Source organism: Tachyglossus aculeatus, chromosome 4, assembly GCF_015852505.1.
Source record: "Tachyglossus aculeatus isolate mTacAcu1 chromosome 4, mTacAcu1.pri, whole genome shotgun sequence".
In the NCBI taxonomy this organism is placed as follows: domain Eukaryota; kingdom Metazoa; phylum Chordata; class Mammalia; order Monotremata; family Tachyglossidae; genus Tachyglossus; species Tachyglossus aculeatus.
This window is the reverse complement of record NC_052069.1, coordinates 31,190,650-31,217,327: the sequence shown is the minus strand read 5'-3', so window position 1 is coordinate 31,217,327 and position 26,678 is coordinate 31,190,650.

Sequence of the window (26,678 nt, the reverse complement as noted above, 5' to 3'; positions counted from 1 at the left end):
GCTTCCTTACCAATAATTTATTTTAATTTCTGCATCCCCTGCTAGATTACAAGCTTCCTGAAAGCAAAAATCTTGTCTAATAGCCCTGCTGCACTCTCCCAACACAGTAACTGCCCAATAAATAAATGCCATTGTGATGATAAAGATGAACAAGCAGAAGAATGCAATGGAGGTTAGAAGACACAGTTTCTGCCCTAATGGAGCTATTGTCTAGCCAGAGAGACAGACACAAAGTGATTTACATATGGGAAGGCAGAGATGAAGGAAAGATGGAAACATAGAGAACAAGTGTTTAAATAGAGTGCTTGTATTTAGATGCGTGCCAACAGGCTGGCCATAAAAAATCCAAAACAAGCTGTTAGACAATTGTAGTGAAACTAATATCAACCATATGAGATTTTACCCTAGTCCTTGAGGATTTCCTCAAGATTAATGCCCATCTCCCCCTCTATGCTGTAAACTCGTTCTGGGCAGGGAAGGTGTCTGCTAATTTTATAGTATTATGCTCTCCCAAGTGCTTAATAAAGTGCTCGGCACATAGTAATTGCTCAATAAATACCATTGATTGAATGATTTCCTAGATTTCACAAATTCGATAGTTACAGTTGTTGAGTTCATCTACGCAGTTAAGCAAAGAGGAGACTGGTGCAGTTATCCTGGTAAATAAACCAGATATATTGATTGACCTGGAATTGAATTTAATGATTGACTGTAAGAGAGGTCCCAAACTCACCAGAAATTTAGAACCAGTTTGGCCTAGGTGAAAGAGCATGACTCTAGATGTCAGGAGAACTGGATTCTAATCCTGCTTTGCCATCTGCTTTCCTTCTGACCGTGGACAGATCACTTAACTGTTCAAAGCCTCAGTTTCCTCATCTCTAAAATGGGGATAGAATATCACTTCTCCCACTTACTTAGTCTATGAAGTACCATATGGTACAGGAACCTTGTAAAATCTGATTATCCAGTATCTACTCCACTGTGTGCTTGACACCTAGTAGTAGGTGCTTAACAAATAGCACAATTATTATTATTTTTATTTTCATTACTTTAGGTTGACTGTGAAGACGATGACTGTAAGACCTTTGAGGCATCACTTAGTATTCCACCCCCTGCATTTTGGAGGGGCCAGACCTCAAATATTCCAGGATAAATATCTATCCCCTTTTAAGTCTTCCAGATAAGTAATTTCATAACCTTCCCAGAAACTCATTTGATATTCTAACAACTGGCTGTGAGAAGGAATTCTGCCTCAGGCTGTAGCAGAATAAAAGGCCCCAAATGGAAACAGCAAGGGGAAAATGTTGTTGATGGAAAAACGGAGCCCAATTGAACAACCTTTTGCCAAGGAAAAGTTCCACTGATTGAAAAATGTAGATGGCATTCTTAATGCTTCCATAAATTCTCTTTATAACTAGTAACCACACTTACAGTGTCATAGGACCATCATCTCCAAAATCGTACAATGTTGTCGGGCACCAAAATTAAAAGAAATTTCAAACACAAGCACTAGCATCTATATTTTTAAATTACCTTTGGCCAAATAGTTTTGTCTCCTATGTGCATTCACCATCAGATTTCCTCTGGAGAAATTTATTTTTTTCACGTAACATTTATAGATGAGACACTTCTGTAAATAAACCCTTGAAAAATTAGGCTGTAGTGATTAAAGAATAAATATGGGCAGATGCCACGGGACACATTGTTCATTATCTAAATTATCACACCAGGGATGATATTAAAATAATTAGAAGTCAAAATATATATTTATATCTACATTTGACATTGGGAACACCCCTTTCCCATTTTATCTGAAAACCATGCTCGTATATGTACTAGAAATATTGCTCTTATTTTCTAACTAGAGTGGAAATCACAGAGAGCTCACATTCTTTCATATCGTACCTTCAGGCTGTCTTTGCTGCCTTAACAAGAAAAACAGTTACGGAGTTGGTTTGGGCTGACTCTTTTGACTATAAAGTACTGTATAATTCCATAGGCATTGATATGTGTCACCTGTGAAGCAGTTACATTTTGCCAGCTTTCTGTGCTCAGCGGGAAAGAATCGATCTTTAACTTTCATTTTAGATGGTAGAAATAGACCATTGACATAAAAATTATTAAAAAATAAATATGGGAGCTTTCTGCCTAGGGATTCTGTCTCTACTGTTGCATGGTCATTTCAATTATTGAATGGGCAAAATAAAAGCCATTTTTATTCTCCTTTGCCCAGAAGTACCATCTGAAATGCAAGTTGATTTTAAAAAATTCTTTTATTCCCTCAGCTTGTTAGGATTTATCCTTGAATGTTCTGCTCCGTGTACTCGGCATGGAGTGCTGTCATGCACTTATCTAGCAATCATTTTTGAAAATAGAAAGCTTATAAAGAAAATAAAGACTACAATATTTGCCAAACTATTAAGCATGATGTGCAATTATAAATCTGAATTACCAAGAACTTCCCATATGGCTGAAACTTTTCCTTTTTGTAAGGTATTTCTTCTGAGGACTTTGGAGCTCCTACACACTAATGAGGCCTCCTGGAGCCCTTCTGGGACAATCAATGGTGAAAACTCCCATATTTGGGAAAGTAAAGATTTTCCAGGGAGAGAAAATGGGAAACTTAAGAAGCTGTGAGGGGTGAGGAGAGAAGTTCAATTTTTGAAATGTTGTTAGAGTTGGTTTCAGCACCATCTTGTACATTAGAAAGTTGATGCACATATAAAATAAATTCTTAGACTAAGATACTCAAAATATGGACAAAGAAATTGGATATCTGGCAACCTTTATGAAGTTATAGGAAAGCAGTGTGACCTAGTAGAAAGTTGGTTAGTCAGGTAATAGTATTTATTGACTGCTTGGGAGAGAACAATGTAACAGACACAGTCCTTACCCACAATGAGCTTACAGTCTAGAAGGGTAGACAGACATTAATATAAATAAATAAATCACAGATATGTACATAAGTGCTGTGGGTCTGGGTGGGGGATGAATAAAGGGAACAAGTGAGGGTGACACAGAAGGGAGTGGGAGAAGAGGAAGAGAGGGCTTAGTCAGGGAAGGTTTCTTGGGGAAGACGTATGACTTCAATAAGGCTTCGAAGAGGAGGAGAGTAATTGTCTGATATTAAATGTCTGTTGGAAAGAGAACAGGCCTGTTAGTCAGAGGACCTGGATTTGAGCCCTGGCTCTTCCACTTGCCTTCAGGGTGTCCTTGGGCAAGTCACTTAACTTTTTGAGTCTCAGTTTTCTTATCTGCAGAACGGGGCTAAGAGAACTAAGAGAACTGCACTCCCTACCTCACAGACTGTGAGGAACTGACTGTTCCATGTGGGACAGGGATTCTTTCTTCACTAATTGCCCTGTATCTGTCCAGCACATAGCTGAGTTCTTGACATGTAGTAAGCATTTAATAAATTGCATCATTACTACTATTATTTTAGTGAAATGAAGTGTGGAGATCCATGGAAGCTTTTTGCAGAGCCTAAGAGGAGAGTGGGGTTGTCTCATCACCTGGATTTATGATTCCCAGGGAGAAAAACCCCAGAAGAGGAGATGAGTGTTCTTAGGGAAAAAAAATCACTGAGGAGTCCTTGGTATAATTATAATGATGATGATGATATTTGTTAACCACTTACTCTGTGCCAGGCACTGTACTAAGGACTGGGATGGATACAAGCAAATCGGGTGCACACAGCCCTTGTCTCATGTGCGGCTCACAGCCTCAATCCCCATTTTACAGATGAGGTAGCTGAGGCACAAAGAAGTTAAATGACTTGCCCAAGGCCACGCAGAAATCAAGTGGTGGAACCGGGAATAGAACCCATGATCTTCAACTCCCAGGCCTGTGCTTGATCCACTAGGCCATGCTGGTGAAGTTATATTGCACTCAATAAATACAATAAATGAATAAATACGATAGAATGAATATTGCAAGCTACTCGAGGGCAGAGATTATATATCCACCTGTAGATACCCTATTCCTTAAATGCTCACTAGTCTACATATCCATTCAACCTTTTTTCTCTCATCTGTCTCTTATTTTAGTGTTTTTCTCCTTTACTAGATTGTAAGCTTCTTGCAGTCGAGGACTGTGCTTACCAATTCTATCGTCTCTCCCAAGCATTTAGTACAGTACAGTGCACTTAGTACAATCCCCTTTAGAGTGTAAGCTCTTTGTGGACAAACATGTCTACCAACTCTTTTATGTTGTACTCTCCCAAACAATTAATACAGTGCTGTGCATACAATAAGTACTCAGTAAATACAATTGATTGATTAATGGCACACTGTAGGTGCTCAATAATTCTATTGATTGAACTGGGATTTGGGATAGTGGCACGTATGAACTAAACAAAGTCTTTCAGTTGGTTGGGGCACCCAGTTGGAGATCTGTGAGCATCAGGCCCACAGTATAAGTAAATAGGAATCAGAAATGTCCCTTACAGAACAGGAGAGAAATGTCCTGTGATTTGTTGGACTGTGACAAAGCAAAGACTGATTGGATCTTTTTCTGGTCTGTGATAGAGCTTATAAATTCTTAGGAACCAGATTGAAAAGCAAAAAATTTGTTTTTAAAAATAAAAAATGATTTGTAAAAAATGTAAAATAAAAAAAGTTTTTTTTAAATAGAGATGTCATATAATTATCCTCACATTTCCTCTACAGGTCTAAAGCATATGCTGTCACTCAAAATACTGAAGGTGCATCTAAATCTAAAATGACTCTAATTAATGTGCCAGAATTCAGACCTAGCATACTGGAATGTCCCTTCAATTCAGGATCAGAATCAGGAGAGAATGTTCAAATAAACGCAGTGTGCAATTACTTTAAACAAACTTAAAAAAAATCAGTTAAAGGATATAGCAGTTGGAGAATAGATATAAATATTTTTTCCAACATGAGGAAAAGGAATTATTTTATTCAGAAACATAATGAAACCCTATTTAATCACTGAGGTAATCCAAAAGTGTATTTTCCTCGGAAGGAATTGTATAATTGCTCATAATAATGAACTATGGGATGAAATTTGTGAATTCAGCCCAATCATTTTAAAATGTACCATGACCCTTATAATAATGATGGCATTTAGTAAGCGCTTACTATGTGCAAAGCACTTCTAAGCTCTGGAAACATGTCAATTTCCCATTTTGCTTCACATCAATTCTGAAGGTAGCTGTTAACTGGTTACCTAGAACAGTTCCTTTCAATAGTTACCTTTGAAATTTAGTGTTTATAAGAATGCATTAATATCGATTCTGGTCAATTAAATTATCTTTGATCTCAAGGATTTTACCAGCATGAAACCTGGTGTGGAAAATAGCATTGGCATTAGAGGTGGTGCAAAATCTTCTCTATGCAAAGTCTTTGACTGGTCAAATCAGGATGTAGTAGAGGCATAAAGGAGAAGGATATTTAATATTTAGATAATACTGCTTTGAATTTGAGTAGGAATTTTTTTCTTCAAAGAGCACTTTGAATGGATCAATCAGTGGGATTTGTTGAGCACGTATTGTATGCAGAGCAATATGCTAAATGATTGGGAGAGTACAATACAATAGATTAGACATCAATCAATCAATTTCAGAATTTCAGAATCAGCCATTTAGGAAGGCTCAGTAGAATAATGATGTAAAATTAATCCAGCTGGTTAAATATGGACTACTGGAAAAGTTCAATGCAAGAGTATTTCTTGGACTCTTACTTGAGTTAATTGACTGAAAATACCTATCCCCATGTTTTACTCCTTCACCTCACTAAGATCTCCAAAGCAGTACTGATGGACATATCGTTTTCAGTTCTTCTGCTTCTCTTACTTAGTTTATTTCATTTATTATTAACCACCATAGAAGGCCTCATGCTTGCTGAACTATTTTCAGGGTTTGGCTGTGCGAAGAATATTAAGCCTTTTCTACAACATTTTGCCTCTTCATACATCAACCTAGCTTTCTTTTCTCGCTCCCTTTCAGACACAACTTTTCCATACTTGAAGCCTTTATCCATTTGACATGAAAAATGGAAGCATGGTGAGGAGGTTTTTATGAAGAAACCAAAACTACCATTACTATCAATCATATTTTAAAGGAAAGCCAAGCTGTCATATCTTAGATCTGTGAAGGCTCTGCTCACTGGCATTTTGAAGCACTGTGTAAGTCCCAACTGCTCTGTCAAACATTTGTGACTGTAAAATAACTATTTTTAGGAATCTGAAGCTCTTCCAGCTCTTAGATGCAAATACGTTCTATCTTTTAACAGGGGACAGACAGTCTTCGGAAATCATATCAACAGGAATTATGAATTCAATTGGAGTGTTGTGTCATTGAACAGCTTCTTTGTTTCATTCATATTGTTATAAAACAAGTGCCTTTGGATTTCAATTTTCTATGAAAGCTACATGTATTAGAGACGTTCTCCATTACTACCTAATTGGTGAATGCATCATAACCAGGACTATTTAGCCAGGTAAATATAGCCACACCTTTATAAAATCTATACACTCCTCGAAGCTCTAAGGTTCTCCTCTAGACTGTAATCTCTTTGAGGGCAGGGGTCAAGTATACCAACTCTATTGTATTTTACTCTCGCAAGTGCTTAGTTCAGTGCTCCAAAAACATTAAGCTCTCCATCAATACCGTTGAATGATTGAACACCCTACCTTTATTTTAACGTCTGTCTCTCTCCCTAGATTGTAAACCTCCTTGAGGGCAGGGATCATGTCTACTAACTCCACCAAGTGCTTAATACAGAGCTTGGAACACAGTAAACACTCAGTGAATACAGTTAATTGATTAATTAAAATTAAAATGAAGTGTACATGTAATGAAGCAGAAAGGAATAAATGGAAAAAGCTTGGGTCTAGGAGTTAGAGGACCTAGCTTCTAATCATGGTCTGCCACTTATCTGCTGTGTGATCTTGGGCAAGTCACTTCACTTTTCTGGGCCTCCGTTATCTCATCTGCAAAATGGGGATTCAATACCTGTTCTCCCTCCTACTTAGACTGAGATTCCCATTTGGGACCTGATTATCTTGAATTTACCCCAGTTCTAAGTATAGTACTTGGCATAAAGTGAGTGCTTAATAAATCCCACTATTATTATTGATAATAATATTATTGATATTCTCAATATTGTTAACATTACTAGTAATAATAATAATAATAATACATTTCAACAACTATAGCCATTGTCCTAAACAAGCACTGGTGCAATGCAATGCTAGTGTGTAGTACTAGAGAACTGGACACTTTTGCAGTTGTTAATTATTTTCTCCATTTCTTCTTTTTTTATTTTGTGTTCTCTAACTTTGAAAAAAGGAACGAAAATGGTGCCAAATAATATCGGTATCATTTCAGTTCAATCAGATATGCCAATTGAAAAAACTACATATAATAATTCAGACTGGCTCTGAGGCATCTGAAAAGGTGGTATGTTTAGTAAAATTTGATGGCGATGAATCATAGTAATAATAATGAGTGTATTTGTTAAGCACTTACTATGTGCCAAGAACTCATTTGACGAAAAATACACTGTAATAAAACTGAAGAAGATACTTACAGTTGAAGAAGCCCTCAACGTATCATATTTTTAATTCAGCAAAAATCTTGCTTTAAAAATAATGCCCTTTTCCCTTCAAAAGATCCTGGAATATTGAGTCTAAGACAGTTTGTTGGTTGACATGATCAGAACAGGAGGGAATACTTTCAATCAATCAACCAATCCTACTAAATTCTAAACTCTGTGGTCAGGGAACAAGCCTACTGACTGATTTATTGTACTCTCCCAAGAGCTTAGTAAATTGCCCTGCATACAGTAAGCGCTCAATAAATTCCATTGATTGATTTGTATCTATTGAACATTTACTGTCTGCAGAACATTGCACTAAGCAATAGGGAGAGTGCACTACAATTGAATTCTTAGACATGATCCCTGCCCACAAGGGCCTTACAGCCTAGGCAAGAAAATAAACACTAAAATAAATTATAGATAGGAGAAAAGCTCTTAGATATATAGATAAATACTATGGGAATAGGGGTGGGGGTGGAAGGAATATCAAGTGCTTCTAGACTGTGAGCCAGTTGTTTTGTAGGGACCGTCTCTATATGTTGCTGACTTGTACTTTCCAAGTGCTTAGTACAGTGCTCTGCATGCAGTAAGCGCTCAATAAATACGATTGAATGAATGAAGTGCTTAGTGGGTTCAGAGCCAAGTTCATGTGCAAAGTAGAAGGCAGAACCACTAGGGAAAATAAGGGCTTTCACAGCCACATAGTAATAGATGGGCCAGTAGAGGTCTTGATCTTGGGTACTGCTCTCCAGTCACCCCCTTCCCTATTGCTGCTGACAGTTTTTGAGCCCTTCTTCCGTTCACTGAGATTGGGGAAAAAGACTCTTCTCTTAAGCTCTTAAGCTGCCTCACATCTACCTCAATATCATCATCACTGCCCTATGTTGAGCCCTGACATCCAGAAGTGATTCCTGAGGTTGAGTGCCTACTCTAAGATCATCATGGCATCCTTAGGTAGGTAGGTATTTGTTCAGAATTTACTGCCTGTGATGCCCTCTGATAAGAGAAATGAATTGTAGACAACAAATCACAGATCATAGGGGAATTTTTTTCAATTATAAGGATCCAGATAATCCTCTCCACTCTAGGCCACAGGCTTCATTGGGCCCATGTGGCTGCTTCTGCTGCTGCTTAGAGAAGCACCATGGCTCAGTGGAAAGAGCACTAGCTTGGGAGTCAGAGGTCACGGGTTCTAATCCTGACCCCCCTACATATCTGCTGTGTGACCTTGGGCAAGTCATTTAACTTCTCTGAGCCTCAGTTAACCTCATCTGTAAAATGGAGATTAAGACTGTGAGCCCCACATGGGACAAGCTGATCACCTTGTATTCTTCCTAGTGCTTAGAGCAGTGCTTTGCACCTAGTAAGTCCTTAACAAATGTCATTATTATTATCATTATTATTATTATTATTATTATTATTATTATTATTATCATTCATGGCCCAGTATTCTAATATTGAAATCCACCCAATTCTGTAAATTACAAAATCTGCTCTCCCCTGACTGCACAGGAGAGGAGAGGGAAAGTTCTTCCCAGACTAAGCCCCCCTTTTGCTTAGCACTCCCTCCCTTCCGCGTCACCTCGATTCGCTCCCTTTGCTCTTCCCTTCATCCCCCTGCCCCACAACACTTATGTATATATGCATACATCCGTAACTCTATTTATTTATATTGATGCCTGTTTACTTGTTCTGGTGTGCATACAACTATAATAATATTTATTTGTATTGATGCCTGTTTACTTGTTTTGTTGTGTGTCTCCCCCCTTCTATACTGTAAGCCTGGTGTGGGCAGGGATTGTCTCTATTGCTGAATTGTACTTTCCAAGCACTTAGTACAGTGTTTTGCACACAGTAAGTGCTCAATAAACACGACTGAATGAATGAACGAATGAGGAGTCCCCGCGGGGGAATCCCAAGCTCACAGTGACCTAACAGTCCAGTTCTCACTGGACTGGAAGATTCCTTCCACCTGTGGGGAGAGGATTCCACATTCCCATCAGGGTAATGGGGGATGGAGGAGTGAATCTAGGCCACAGCACTCCCTGGAAAATCTTGGAGTTTGTGGTGGTATGGAAGCCTGCTCCCAGACCTTGGGTGAATAACGATGAGTTTTTCAGGGCCACAAGGTTTCCTAAGCAGAATCCAGATCTATTGATGATGTCTGGGTATATGGTGCTTTGAATGAATAATAACTGAACAGGGAATTTGTCCTGCCCCTGCTGTCATCATCATCAATGATATCTATTGAACCCTACTGTCATCGTCATCAATGATATTTATTGATCCCTACAATGTGTAAAATTGTAGGAGAACTGTGTGTAACTATAGGAGAAACAGCGTGGCTTGGTGGCAAGAGCCCGGGCTTGCGAATCAGAGGTTGTGAGTTCTAATCCCTGCTCTGCCACTTGTCAGCTGTGTGACTTTGAGCAAGTCACTTAACTTCTCTGGGCTTCAGTTACCTCATCTGTAAAATGGGGATTTAGCCTGTGAGCCCCACGTGGCACAACCCGATTACCTTCTGTCTACCCCAGCGCTTAGAACAGTGCTTGGCAGATAGTAAGTGCTTAACAAATACCATTATTATTATTATTATTATTATTATTATTGTAATGTTCAACAAGGCAGTTGGGAATATACTTCAAACGTTGAGTGCCTTACAGAAGAGCTGTACTGAAAATCACTACTCTGGGGCAGAACAACAACCTAAAATGCCATTAAACAGAAGGCATGCTTTAAAAATTTGAAGACCTAATCATACTTGCAATGTTTTTCACCTTTTTGAATTGCTTGTTCCCACGGGCCTTATGTACATATCTGTGCCTGTCCTACTTCTTGAGAAGCAGCAAGTGCTAGCTAGTGGAAAGAATAAGGGTCTGGAAGCCAGAGAACCTGCATTCAAAACAAAGCTCTGCCATGTGTCTTCTGTGTGACCTTGGGCAAGTCACTTAACTTCTCTATGCCTCAGTTACTTCATCTGCCAATTGGGGATTATATCCTAAATCCACCTATTTAGACCATGAGCCCCATGAAAGACATGGAATATGTTCAGCCTGATTAACTTGTGTCTCCCATAGTGCTTACACAGCAAGCACTTAACAAGTTCCACAATTTTTATTTCTTCCTTTCTGTAATTGACATAAGAGTCTATGTCCCCCAACTAGATTGTAAAGTCCAGAGTGCAGGGATAGTGCCTTATTCTAATTTGCTCTCCTAAGTACTTATTGCCATTCTCTTCACAGTATTAGGTATTTCATAAAAATATTGAATGCCTAGTCACGGTAATGTTTCCACTTCCTTTCTGGCTCCTCATTATCCAATCAGTCAGTGGTAGCAATCCTAGCAAAAAATGAAGAAGTAAGAAGGTCAATCAATCAATCAATCAACAGTATGTACTGAGTGTTTACAGTGTGCAAAGTGCTATACTAAACGCTGGGAGTCAGTCAGTCAATTGTATTTATTGAATGCTTACTATGTGCGGAGCACTGTTCTAAGTTTGAAGTCACATTCCCTGCTCACAACAAGCTTAAAGTCTAGAGGGTGAGACAGACTTGAAAATAAATTATGGATATGTAGGTAAGTCCCGTGAGGCTGAGCATGGGGTGCAGACTGCTTAAAGAGTAAAGATCCAAGTGCATAGGTGATGCAGAATGGAGAAGGAGTAGAGGAAATTAAGGCTTTATGGGGGACGGACTCTTGGAGAAGATGTGATTTAATGGGAGCTTTCAAGGTGGGAAGAGCAGTGGTCTGATGTGGATGAAGGGGAAGGGAGTTCCAGACCAGAGGGAGGATGTGGGCAAGGAGTCGGCAGCAAGATAGATGAAATCAAGGTAAGTTGGTGCTGAGTAAGTTTGTGCTGAAGGAGCAAACCCTGCAGACTGGGTCGTTTTAGGATATCAGAGAGGTCCTGCATTATCAGGTGTGGAGAAAATTGTAGATCTAGGTATTCCAGAGGCAGGAATAGTATTCCCAGGCTTCAAGAGTTATGTGCTTGACCACAGCTGACTGAGCTAGGTTCAATTAGAAGCTGACGGAAAACCAGTAAATTTGTGGCTGTAAAAGTGACAGCATTGAAGATGGGCATACATCAGTATGAGAGAAATGGAAGGTGTATTAATTTTGCAGCATAGATGTGACTTCTTTTGGGAGATGGCTTTGTTAAATTTCCTTCATTCATTGATTAAACTGCTAAAATTTGGCAGTAAGTGCAAAACAAAAAAAGTGCAGCAGGTCTGAAGAAAATAAACCAGGTAAAGGAAATGACATGAAAGATTTATTCCTAATATTTCTAGCTTTAACATCCTCCAAATGCATTTGACACCAGTGATGTGGAATAATATTAGAGGAAGGAGTTGAGCGTGATTTAAAATACACCTAGCACTGTGGTAACGTGATTTCAATCAATCACATTTATATATGTTGTCAACTTGTACTTCCCAAGTGCTTAGTACAGTGCTCTGCACACAGTAAGCGCTCAATAAATACAATTGAATGAATGAATGAATTGAGTGCTTACTGTGTGCAAAACATAGTACTAAGCACTTGGGAGAGTACAGTGTAATGTATTTGGTAGATACATTCCCTGCCCACAAACAATAATAATAATTATGGTACTGGTAAGTGCTATGTGCCAGACAGTGTTTTAAGTGCTGGGGTGGATACAAATAAATTGGGTCGGATACAGTCCCTGTCCTGCCTAGGACTCACAGTCTTATTCCCCATTTTACAGACGAGATAACTGAGGCACAGAGAAGTAAAGTGACTGGCCTAAGGTCACACAGCAGACAGGTGGTGGAGTAGGGATTAGAATTCATGATCTTCTGATTCCTAGGCCCATTCTCTATCCAATATGCCATGCTGCTTCTCTAGGAACTCCTTCAGTGATTTGGATATTGCAATGTTAGAAGTATTCAGCATGAGTCCAACCATGGCAGAAAGGGATCCACATATTGGCACAAGTACACTCAGGAAGAAACTGTTCATATGAATGAAGTGTCAGTGTTTTTCTGTTTCCCAAACTCTTCCTCAGCTTTTGTTTCCTCATGTTTATGCAACTGCACAGTTCGTAATATGGTAAAATATGAGTGAGTTGCCCAAGTGTAGAGCAATTTCCTAGAGATGGCAATAACAATGATAGCGGAATTTAAATCACAATATTTCAGGTATCATGGTATATTTAGACCATCTATCCCCTAACCCATTCACTCTCATGAAATCAATAGTTACTGTAACATAATTTCCAATGCATTTTTCAAGACCACAACACTTGCACTAAAGGAGAACTTACTATATCGTTAAAATACAGCTTTGGATAGTAGATCTTTTTAAGTTGTCGTGATAGCCATTTATGCTTGAAGAGTGTTTCTGTCAGACTCTGCCGTCATGATTCTGTGCCTTCTTCTCACAGAGAGCGGAAGCTAAGAATGCATCATCCTTAACTTGTAGTAGTAGCATCAAGTAGCCAGTCTAATTCTTCATCTTTTGAATTTGTGGAAATGCATCTGAAGAAGAGGGAGCACAAGGAGATTTTCCAGTCTCTGAAAATGACAACTAAAACTGGAATTGGACACAGCCAGAGAAACCTGGGCTTAAGAAACGAAATTCTAGAATCCAAGGCAAGAAATTCTATCCACCTGATGGTAATAAATGATAATAATAGCATTTATTAAGCACTGCCTATGTGCAAAGCACTGTTCTAAGCACTGGGGTGGTTACAAGGCAATCAGGTTGTCCCACAGGGGGCTCACAGTCTTCATCCCCATTGTACAGATGAGGGAACTGAGGCACAGAGAATTGTTACACAGCTGACAATTGGTGAAACCAGGATTCGAACCCATGACCTCTGATTCCAAAGCCTGGGCTCTTTCCACTGAGCCACGCTGCTTCTCTAGCAGCAGCAGCCCAAGCAGAAGGATCAATGAAGAGAAAAAAGTATCATAAAACTCACTCTAAGTCTCCTCATGATAGCCCGATAAAGATCATGAAAAAAGGCACAAGATTTCATACAAATTCCAAAGGAGCAGTAGAAGCAGTAGTTGTAGAAGCAGCAGTGAAGAGAGAATGAAATATCAAAAGGAACAGTCTAAGACTCCACACGTCAGTCATGTAGGTCCTCAGAGGGACTGTGAAAGGAAAAACACACAAACCCACACAAATTTGAGAGGAATGGCAGCAGCAGCAGTAGCCACAGCAGCAGCAGCAATAAAGCAAGAGTAGAAACAGAAGTTATGAGACTGGAATTACATTTTGGAGAAAAGAGTCACAGCAGAAGGCCATATGGTTCCCAAGGCACTTGGGGAAAAGTTACTGAGAAATATAACAAAACCCCACACACAGCTCATGAAATCAATGAAGATGGAAGACATTTGGGTAATCCTATTTCATGGACATTGTTGAATGTAAATGGGTTTCTTCCTCATTCCTTCAGGCACTAATGTTTGTCTACAATTTGCAGGAGAAATGCTTTCCATCTTTCTATCAGATGAAATTCAAGTTCTCTGCTGTCCAGTACATTTGTATTTTAACTTGGTCTTGGAAAAATGCATGTGCCCATATGGGCAAGACACAAGAGATTTAGGCAGAGAAAATACTCAAAATCTGATGGGGGGAAGGAACATACATGTGTGTGTGAATGTATGTGTTGCATGATATGAGGAGTAGATGAAGGAGTAGAGGTGGATAAATGAATAAATGTAAATAAACTAATGCACTGTTTCTGGGTCAAGTAGAAATTTTATGGGCCTAATCATTTTGGAAAACTCTTTGCAAGTCTTTTTATCAAAGGTTCTTGTCTTGATTCACAGGAAGGAGAACAAAAGCTTATATTTCCATTTGATTCACTTCACTTAAAGTGTACAGGAAATAATTAAAAATGTGTTTACAGAGTCTCTGAAACTGATTTTGTTTCTTAATAGAAAACTACCGCACACAAAGCAGTACATAAAGCTGCAATACTCTTGAGAAATTCTTGTAATATCATAAACTGTGATAACAAAGCGGTGGTTGTTTACTACTCCCTAAGCTGTGCATTTTCATGTTTGATTACAGCAGTTCATAAACAAAGAATTAAAGAACAAGAAGAGGTTCCAGCCTTCCTTACTGTGTTAAGTTGGTTTTAGAAATGAAGGACAAACTCAGAACCAAAAAAAAAAATAAAACAACAAAACTTTTTCCTATGTATGCCATGATGGAGACTCTCTTTCTTCCTTTCTCTGAATCAAGATAATTATAGGTTCCCCTTTAGGAAGGAAAAGTTCAAATGAAAACGAACTGCTATTGCTAAGGAATGATGTTCCACAATATTGATTATAATAATAATTGAAATTCATTGTAAGTGCTTACTATGTGCCAAGCCCTATATGTTGGGCTGAGGTAGAGACAAGATAATAAGATTAAGCATGGTCCCTATGCCACAATGGGATTATCAGATGCTTTCCATCTTTCTATCAGATGAAATTCAAGTTATCTGCTGTCCAGTGCATTTGTATTTTAACTTGGTCTTGGAAAAATGCATGTGCCCATATGGTCCCTAAGGGGGAAGGGAGAATAGACAAGAAAGCGAGGCACAGAACATGACCAAGGTGATACAGCAGTTAAATGGAGGTGGGATTAAAGCCCATGCCCTCTGATTCCAAGGACCATGCCCAAAACAGAAAGGATTTCACTGAACCCCTGAATAGGGCTTAAGAACAAACAGATACTTATTCTCACATACATACATACATACTTAGTCTATGTATCCATCACCCTCACATCCATTTATTTGGTTTGCCTCAAATGTGTTTTGAAAAGGATTTTGAACATCATTATAAGATGTTATCCAAGAAATGGATTTGAAATATTTGATTACTATATATTGAAGAACAATAGCACTAGAGTTCAATTTCTTATATTAAACTTTTAGGGGATTGGTTGTCCTGTTCTTTGGTTAATAGCAACCCCTCTCCTTTATTATTGTGACAGATTCTTTGCCAGGATCTTCTACTTGCATTCCAACCAACTACTGCCCTGGGGACCCTATCTATTTGCTTCTATCCCAGAAATGTCTACTGGGCAGCACCCAAGTACAATGAATCATTTTTAGATTCAATCCTCATTTCCAAACTACTCCAATCTGTGCCGAACAATGGAGCCATCTGCCTGGAATTCAGAAGGTAAGAAAAGATCACTGAATTAACTGTAAATACTATGTCAGATACCCTGATATACATTTCGTAATCATCTTCATTTCTCCTTTGCAGAAAATGGAGAATAAAACATCAGGTGTCACATCTTCCTCCAAGTTAAGCAGTTACAGCCAACACAAAAACAGCAGCAGTTGGGAGAGCAGTCATTTTACATACCTGGTTACTTTTACAGCATTATTTTCAATAAGATAATAAAGCAATAATGATTAAGGGAAAGCATATCCTGGAAGTTCAGAACTGAAAATCGCTGAATTAAATATAAAGATAAACTATAAGTAAAAATTCTTTCCCAGAATCTCATGTACCACACTGCTACTGTTTTTATTGGCTAGCATTTGTTCCATAATGAAAAGGTAGGAAATGTTTCTGAAATAGCCAGTCTTTACTTTCAGGGCAAATTTTATTGTGTAAAGTAATTGAACTAGTTCCTTTTTTGGAAAGTATTCTCAGAATATGTTAACAATTACAGAAGTAAAATATTCAATTCTGTTTTTGTCTCAGAATTATTATCAGTAAAATCAAGTCAATCCAACTGCCAAGTGCCCTCTTTTGTGCCGGATCACCTAGAGTAACTCAGTTGTGTTGTTTCTTTGAGCAGTTTAGCTTGAAATTGATTCCTGGGTGAAACCTCTGAGCATGAATCAACAATTTCCTTGGCAAGAGATAGGGCAAAAGCATCAGAATCCGAGTTAAGAATGTTGCAGTTGCCTTTGGATCTGTGGGACTCAGTGTTTCGTCATGGTTCCTAAAGGGAAGTCATGCCTTACTAACCTTCTGGGGATCTATGAAATGGCCAACAATTACATGGAAAAAAAATCAACTTGTAAATAGAATTTATTAAGATTTTCAAGACGGCCATTAACAAAATTCCATACTTTGAAAAAAATTCTAAATCTAAGTCAACATGGAATTGAGAAAATATTGTGCCAGCGTCAAAACCTGGCTAAATGATGGGATGCAAAGATTGGGATGAATATCCACATTTTAGTCAATCATCAATCAGTAGTATGTATTAATCACTTACTGATTGCAAGGTATTGTTCTAAGCACTTGGAAAAGTACAATAAAATAATAATAATAATAATAATAATGATAATAATGGCATTTATTAAGTGCTTACTATGTGCATAGCACTGTTCTAAGTGCTGGGGTTACAAGGTGATCAGGTTGTCCCACGGGGGGCTCACAGGCTTCATCCCCATTTTACAGATGAGGGAACTGAAGCAGAGACTAATAATAATAATAATAATGGCATTCATTAAGCAGTTACTATGTGCCAAGCACTGTTCTAAGCACTGGGGAGGTTACAAGGTGATCAGGTTGTCCCACGGGGGGCTCACAGGCTTCATCCCCATTTTACAGATGAGGGAACTGAAGCAGGAGGGAAGAGGGAACTGAAAATAGACTTGGTAGACACACACTTGCCTATAAGGAGCATGCTTTTACATGGAATGACAGATATTAAAATAAATTACATATAGGGGAAATAATAAGAGTATTAGGATATGTACATGTTCATATGTACATATGGAAAGCTCTGTGGGGCTGAAGTATCAAAGAGCTTAAGGGGTACACAGACAAGGGAATATTCAATAATAATAACAATGGTGTTTGTTAAGCGCTTACTATGTGCCAAGTACTGTTCTAAGCACTGGGATAGATACATGGTCATAAGGTTGTCCCACATGGGGCTCACAGTCTTAATCCCCATTTTACAGATGAGGGAATTGAGGCACAGAAATTAAGTGACTTGTCCAAAGTCACACAGCTGACAAGTGGCGAAGAGGGATTAGAACCCATGACCTCTGACTCCCAAGCCCGTGCTCTTTCCACTAAGCCATGACGCATAAAGGAGGAGACAAGTTCATAGTAATCACAAAGGGGAGGGTGGATAGGGTCCTGGGAGCCAAAAGACTAGGGCTCTAGTTCCAGCTCTAGCCCTTGTCTGGTGTTGAGACCTTAGGAAAGTCGCTTAACTGCCTTGTGTCTTAGTTTGAGGAAAGGGATTGGATGTGCTAAGTGTAGACGACTTGCTCAGGGAGTTCGGAGAGTGATGGTAGCAGGGAGATTGGAGATTGGACACTTAACAAACAGAAGGGTCAAAGGAGATACAGATCAGAAACCACTACCTTGCTGGTTCAATCATCTTATCCCAACTGATTTACTGCATCAGCCTCCTCTCTGATCTCCCATCCTCTTGTCTCTCCCCACTTCAGTCTATACTTCACACTGCTGCCCAGATCATCTCTGTGCAGAAGTGCTCTGGGCATGTTGCTCCCCTCCTCAAAAACCTCCAGTTGCTGCCTATCAACCTATGCATCAAGCAAAAACTCCTGACAGCTTCAAGGCTGTCAATCACTTCGCCCCCTCCTACCTCACCTCCCTTCTCTCCTTCTCCAGCCCAGCCCACACCCTCCACTCCTCTGCTGCTAACCTCCTCATTGTACCTCATTCTTGCCTGTCCCGCCATCGATCCCCGGCCCACGTCCTTCCCCCGGCCTGGAATGCTGTCCCTCCACACATCCGCCAAGCTAGCTCTCTTCTTCCCTTCAAAGCCCTACTAAGAGCTCACCTCCTCCAAGAGGCCTTCCCAGACTGAGCCCCCTTTTCCTCTCCTCCTCCCCATCCCCCCGCCCTACCTCCTTCCCCTCCCCACTGCACCTGTATATATGTTTGTACAGATTTATTACTCTATTTTACTTCTACATATTAACTATTCTATTTATTTTGTTAATGATGTGCATTTAGCTTTAATTCTATTTGTTCTGACGACTTGACACCTGTCCACATGTTTAGTTTTGTTGTCTGTCTCCCCCTTCTAGACTTTGAGCCTTGTGGGTGACAGAGACTGTATTCATTCATTCATTCATTCAATTGTATTTATTGAGCACTTACTATATGTTGCCAACTTGTACTTCCCAGGCGCTTAGTACAGTGCTCTGTACACTATAAGTGCTCAATAAATATGGTTGAATGAATGAATGAATGAATGAATACAATCTCTGTCACCCACAGAGCTCAAAGTCTAAATGGGAGAACAGGAATGAAATCGCCACTTAACAGATAAGTCAATTGAAACAGAGAATTGACTTACCTCTGCTTACTTAGAAGACAAAGAGTAAAATGCAGATGAGAACTCTGGTCTCCTGATTCCCAGTTCTGGGCATTTTCCACTAGGCCGTTTTGCTTCTCTGGACCGCACAATGGCTAGATAGTTGGGTGGTCCTTCAGCCTTCCTTCTTCTTTCAGATAATTTTTCAAGAGTCTTCAGTTATAGCCCCATGCAGAACAGGAGTGCAGTGTTCATTTTAGACACTATCCTAGAAACTTACTCCAGTTAATGACCCAGAATGTTTTTTTTTTCATCAGAAGAAACTGTGTAATTGCTCATAATAATGAACTCTAAGGTTGACTCCTGTAGAACCACTTTGCACAAGCCATCTTGGCATTCGTATGAAGAGCGGCCCTTGCCCCAAATTCCTACCAAACTTAAATAAACCTCACTGAAACCTGCAAATACTAACTTTAAGGTTGTGTAGCACCCACGGCAGTTCGTAGTCACCAGCTTCTGATGCGGTTCTTGTGCTAAATGAAGCAAGTCCGAGTTGGGGATCACAGTGGTGATTTTCTGAATAGCAGCTGGTGTGTGAACCTTTTGAGAGAAAAAAAAAAATCTCCAACTAGTTTGACACATCAAGCAATGGGTGTTTTGCTTTTGACTTAAAGGTTCAGTCCACGGTGAAAATTGCCACCTGAATTTTATCCTTAGAGAAATGCCTGGGTCATTGTTCATTTTGGGTTCCTCAACAGGAAATTAGTTTTTCACATATATATCATTTTATCAGCATACCTGCAGCTTTATACTGCTTTTGCATTAAGATGTGATTGCTTGTGGGGTGAAAAAATGAAGGCATGTTAATACAAAAGACAGCTACTTAGTCAGGATACAAAGAGTTTAGGCTGGAAGGTCAGGTAGGGTTTGGTTGAAATGGGTGCTTATGCTTTCCAATTACACGTCTAAATGAAAATAAATTTGAGTGCAGGATATATGGTAACATATGAAATATGCTTACAATTATGAACCCCAAATCTCACATCATCTCTTGAAGTGGTTTAGGAGAAATTGTTTTAACTTTTCCAGGGAATCTTTTTCAAAGTAATATCCAGCAGTTGGCTAAATCTCAAATAGGCTATTGATGGAGTACCAAATCGGTAGGTGGTTGACATCACATTGATACTTCATTCCCTTTTAATCATATGCACCCTGTTGTGCTTAATTATTGCCTTACACAGGATTTTTCTTGCAGAAAGAATGTGGTATTTGAAATTCTGTATCTGAAGTGTGTCCCGCTTTGTGTCATATTTTGTTTCAGTTACTGAACTATTCTCCAGTGGATGAAGTTTCTGTAAATGCATTCTAGCAAAGGTATGAAAATAATGCTAATTTTAGTCTTCAGCGGAAAACGAATCTGGGACGTGAGCAGGGTTTCCAACGTACCAACTGTTATTTCCATTTGGTTTTTTTACTGTGATTTTTCTCTTGTTTTTCAGTACAAATTCCTGGGAGAGACATTGCCTCCAAGCTTAACTGCTATAACCCAGGACATTAGGATGGATAATAACGATCAAAGTTATCAAGCCACAGCATATATCAGCTCTGAACGGGCTAAAGTTGACATTCAGTTAGTGGTAGTTCAGCTGTCTGGTGGAAGCTGGAAAGTATGTGGGGATGCCGCAGTATCATCCCTCAAGGTTAAGGTGAAAATATAGATTAGTTCCTCACAAGCAAGGTCTAGTTCTTCTTCACATGTGAGTTTGAGGGAAATAAAATCTTGATTTATGAGTGAATAGACTGTAAGATCTGGGTGGCCAGTGAACATGTGTTTTGCTTCTATTGTTCTTTCCCAAGAATGCAGTAGTGTTCTGTACACAGTAGGTACTCAGTAAGTGATGAAATGCACAGAGTCAATATGCAGCTATCTGAATTAATGCTTAATTTCTATCCTTTCTGCCACTGCCTCCCCTGTGCAGACAGTCTGCATTGCAGAAAGAAAAAAAAAACATTCTGAGGCAGTTCAGCAAAGGACATCAGGCAGACGGTCAATCATTTATTGAGCGCTTACTATGCGCACAGCACTGTACTAAATACTTGGGAGAGAACAATATAACAAAAAAGAGACATATTCCCTGCCCTCAATGGGTTTACACAGGTCAAACTGTAAGTTTGTACCATAGAGCTAAGGGTCAGATTGGTGATGGTGTATAAGCATATTTCAGATGTCTATTTTTCATGAAAAGCTGTGTTAGCTCCATGAACTCCTAAGAACACAGTTATCCTCCTATAATGTGGAAAATGTAATTGTGAAGAACCCTATCTAAAAAAAAAAATATGTTTAAGTAGTCATCCCATTTCCATTGTAATGGGCCTGTATGCACAACAATTTCCACCAAAATCACAGCACACTCTATCCAGGCAGGTGTAAGTTGTCTGAACAATAGTCCCTATTTCAGCTTTTGTCTCTGGGCCATTTGTGGAGTGGAAACTTGGGTTATGGCAAGCCAATCAGTATATGGATAATAATAATAAAAATAATAATAATAATTAGAATTAGAATTATTATGTTTAAGTACCCACTCTGTGCCAAGCATTGTACTAAGTGCTGCAGTAGATACAAGATAATCAAGTCAGACACAGTCCCAGTCCCACATGGGGCTATAGTGCTTGGCACATGATAAGCGCTTAACAAAGTCCATTATTATTATTATTGTGGTCTTATTGTATTTAACAAGGGTCTCTCTATAAACAACACTGTCTATATACAGTACCTGGAAAGGGCATGTTTCAAACTTGAGAAGGAGTTCCTTTCATGTCTCTACCCAACCCTGAAGTGTGATGGTAAGAAGCAGAATTAGAAACGAGCCTGATGTTAGGTAAAGCAATGTACTGCTGGGATCAGTATAACAACTCTCTGTCTGTGAGACAAAGGTTCTCCTTTGAAGAACAGATTGGCCCTTTGCTTTATTACAAAGGGAGATTTGGCTCTTGTCTGTGACTTTTTAGAAAGTCTTTCCTCCTCTCTGGAGTCCAGGCTCAGAAGGGACCCAGAATGCCTGGACTACCCAACTGAGGCAATGGCTTCTATGAGTCAGATTGCAGGAAATCCAGTCTTTCAGCTGAAGTTTGGGTGGTTAAAAGTTCCAACTCAGATCAAGGAAACTTGGAAATCATAAGACATGCCATGATCTAAATGTTCTGAGTTTCACTGTTCACAACCGTTCTGATGCAGTGTCCCCTTCTTTTTCCTCTGGTATAATGGAAACCTGCTCCCCAGATTGCCTGGTTTTCAGGCTTTTCTGAAGCACTAAAGTGAAAACCCTCCCACCAAAACGTTTTTCGGTCAGTGCCACATCCTCGTGCATAATTGATACTGCTGTCACAACACTGCAGGTGTGTCTGGTTGGTTTGTGTTTGTATGTAAATGAATTATGTACTCATATTAATGTCTTTCTTCCCCTCTAGGTTGTAAGCATGTTACAGGCAGGAAACATGCCTGCTAATTCTGTTGATTGTACTCTCCCAAGTGTTAAGTATAGTGCTTTGCAAATAGTAAGCAATCAATAAATACAATTGATTGCTTGATTGACATGTGCAATCTAAAATGGGATCATTTGGGGCTTTGGGTGAAAAAAGATATCCTTTTGAATAGATGGAAGAGGTCTTAACTGTATCTCTTATGCTATATCCTGACTAATCATAAACATTATCATGGGAAGCAGCATTGCATAGTGGACAGGGCATGGGCCTAGAGTCAGAAGGTCTGGTTTCTAGTCCTGACTCTGCCATTTGTCTTCTCTATGACCTTGGGCAAGTCACTACACTTCTCTGTGCCTCAGTTACCTCATCTGTAAAATGGGGATTAAGATTGTGAGCCCCATGTGGGACAGGGTCTGTGTCCAACCCAATTTTGTTGTATCCACCCCAGCACTTAGTACGGTGCCTGGCACACAGTAAGCACTTTCATTTATTCAATCGTATTTATTGAGCGCTTACTGTGCGCGGAGCACTGTACTAAGCACTTGGGAAGTTCAAATCAAGCACTTAACAAATACCATAGTTATTATTATTATTATTATCAGTATTTACTGAGTGCCTGTGGTGGGCAAAACACTGGAGTAGTCACTTAAGAGTCTACAGTAGATGCAGAAGATATGGTCGGCTCTGTCCAGAAACTAACTTAAAGGATCCCATTTCCTGTTACCTGATTCATACAAATTCCTCATGTCATAAAGTTCCATTGAGTCCTCTTTGAAATATACCCTTTCTGTGTCTGAGAGCAACCACATTAAGACTAGTTCTGGTGTATATTAGTTTAAATATTTCCAGAAAGTTAAATCACAAGGATTGGTGGCTTAGGCTGTTTCTTATAAAGCCCTCTATGAGTGGGGAATAATCAGAAGAAAATCTTGAAGCCTTTAGTTTGTTTAAACCAGCCTCTATTAGTACATTAAAGCGCAGTTTGTATATATGAATTGCCATTGCTTTTTAACGCTAACTTTAACAATGGCCAACAATTCTCTCCTGAGGAGTGTATAGAGAAATGATAATAAAGGCTGCAAAAGAGTCTTACACAAATATACTTTAGCCTCATAAAGACACCCGCAATTTATTGGATACATTTTAATGGTGCAAGTCATATAAATAGATGTTTAGCCATTTTGAAGTGCACAGCAGTTTTGTATAGTAAAACAGAGTTGCCAGTGCCTAAACTATTTCTATATATTTTTTTTAGGGATAACTGTCAGAGATTCTCACTTCCATTTGCTCTGCCCGGAAGAATACCACCCACGTATGAGAATCACAAAATGTCAGCCTGGAATTTTCTTTAGAAATTGCTTCCTGGATCAAGAAAGATGAAAGCCTATCTGGAGTAGTGGTTGATAAAAGGTACCTGTTATCCTTGTATTTCTTGAGTAGAAGATTCTTTGACATATGAAGCAGAGAAGCAGCATGGCCTAGTGGATAGAGCATGGTTCTGAAAGTCAGAAGGATCTGGGTTCTATTCCTGGCTCTGCCACTTCTCTGCTGTGTGATCTTGGGCAAGTTACTTCACTTCTCTGTGCCTTAGTTACCTCATCTGTAAAACAAGGATTAAGGCTGAGGGACAGGGACTGTGTCCAACATGGTACAATAGTGGACAGTGCCTGGCAGGTCAAAAGCATTTAATAAATACCACACATTATTATATGAACCTTTACTATTGAAGAGTGTCACTTCCAGGCTCTTTGACTAGTCTAAGGTTTATTCCTCAATTCTTTGCTGGAGAACTCATCGTTACTAGCAGCAGGAGGTGGGCATAAGGGGCTCAGAAGATCTGGTAAATCCCAGTTTTTGAACTTGGGCATGTGGGCAGGTATGTTGCATTGCCAGGTAAATCAATCAATCAATCAATCGTATTTATTGAGCACTTACTGTGTGCAGAGCACTGTACTAAGCACTTGGGAAGTACAAGTTGGCAACATATAGAGACGGTCCCTACCCAACAGTGGGCTCACAGTCTAAAAGGGGGAGACAGAGAACAAAACAAAACATACTAACAAAATAAAATAAATAGAATAGATATGTACAAGTAAAATAAATGAATAAATAGAGTAATAAATATGTACAAACATATATACATATATACAGGTGCTTTGGGGAAGGGAAGGAGGTAAGACGGGGGGATGGAGAGGAGGAGGAGGGGGAGAGGAAGGAGGGGGCTCAGTCTGGGAAGGCCTCCCGGAGGAGGTGAACTCTCAGCAGGGCCTTGAAGGAAGGAAGAGAGCTAGCTTGTTGGATGTGGAGAGGGAGGGCATTCCAGGCCAGGGGGATGACGTGGGCCGGGGGTCGATGGCGGGACAGGTGAGAACGAGGCCTGGTGAGGAGATTAGCAGCAGAGGAGCGGAGGGTGCGGGCTGGGCTGTAGAAGGAGAGAAGGGAGGTGAGGTAGGAGGGGGCGAAGTGATGGACAGCCTTGAAGCCCAGGGTGAGGAGTTTCTGCCTGATGCATAGGTTGATTGGTAGCCACTGGAGATTTTTGAGGTAAATACTAATGAAGAAGTGAAACACTATGTTAATCCAGCTCTCCCACCATATTCTAAGAGTTGTCCAAGTCATCACTTTGTGGACCAATTTCCTAGTTTGATTTCTTGCTAAGATTCTAAACTTTGAGAGAGAACTCAAATGATAATAGGATTAATTAAATAGAGAAATTTTCCTGAGGTTTACAAGGAAATACTAAAGAGAGTATACTACTGTCTAATAGAAATTATTTCATAAAGGAATGTCAGCTGAGGTGATCCCATCAGGGGGACGTTTTCTAGCCACAAAACACATAGAGTGTTCTGTGAGATAGATAGGCAAAGCAAAAATCCTGGCAAACAATAAGCTAATGTGGGTTGTGAAGAACTAAGTTTATACCTGCTGGTTTATAATGCAATAACATAGCATCACCAATATAATGGTGATGATGGTATTTGTTAAGCACTTACCATGTGCCAAACACTGTTCTAAGCACTGGAGTAGATGCAAGGTAATCAGTTTGCCCCACGTGGTGCTCACAGTCTTTAGAGAAGCAGCGTAGCTCTGTGGAAAGAGCACAGGCTTGGGAGTCAGAGGTCATGGGTTATAATCCTGGCTCCACTTCTTGTCAGCCATGTGACTTTGGGCAAGTCACTTAATTTCTCATCTGTAAAATGGGGATTAATACTGTGAGCCCCACATGGGACCACCTGATCACCTTGTATCCCCCCCCCCCGCCCAGCTCTCAGAACAGTTCTTCGCACATAGTAAGTGCTTAACAAATGCCATCATTATTATTATTATTATTATTATTATTATTATTGTTAATCTCCATTTTACAGATGATGTAACTGAGAAACAGAGAAGTTATGTGACTTGCCCAAGGTCACACAGCAGACAAGTGGCATAGATGGGATTAGAACTCACTATCTACGATTCACAAGCCCGGCCTCTTTCCACTTAGCCACACTGCTTCTCTATATTGTGGTCATTTTGGACAAGAATGGGTTCTGCGCTTTCATAAAAAAAAAATTGTGTGTACTTTGTAGAATGCTGTATCCCTGGACTTATATTTACTTGCTGTTCATTGGGTCCCATCGGAATCATGAATGGCAGGAACGTAAAAGAGGTGCTGCACAAACCTCTAGCCCTCAGAGCAATTCCTCCTTTCAGGTTCTCAATCCCAGTGACTCCACACCGAGGTTCCTTTGGCTTTCTTGAAGGGAGATGCCATCAGAGTTGATTTATTCTTGTGGAATTAAAATATTAATCTGTCTCCACCATTCTAGACTGTAAGCCCATTGTGGATAAGGATTGTCTATTGCTGAATAGTATTTTCCAAGTGCTTAGTACAGCGCTCTGCACACAGTAAGCACTTAATAAATATGATTGAATGATGAATGAATGAATTATCGATTGATCTAATTGTCTTCTCTTCAAACAGTGAAAATAAAATCCCCTGAGTTTGACTTTTATTTTTATTTCACTATCATTTTACAGCTGACTGTGAAGCGGGAAAAAATATCTGGAAAAACATTGACAGGGTTGAGTAAAATTATTCATATCCCAAAGCCCATGATCTTGTTGTGGCCTCAGACTGCTGAGCTGCACCAATATTTGTTATTTTGACAAAAGATGTCACAACTTCTACTGCAAGAGAAGTGTCTATCTTTCTGAGAAAACAATAAATTTGATTATGCTCACTTTGGAATTAAGCATATTTCATTTAACTCTGGATCAAAAAAGGGCAAAGTTAGTTACTAAGGCATAGTTTAGTACATGCAATCGTTGCCAGCTCCATTGGGTAGGTAAATAGAGGAGGTAGCACACTCAGTTGTGTGAATTTGCCATAGGAATTTGGGAATATATGCA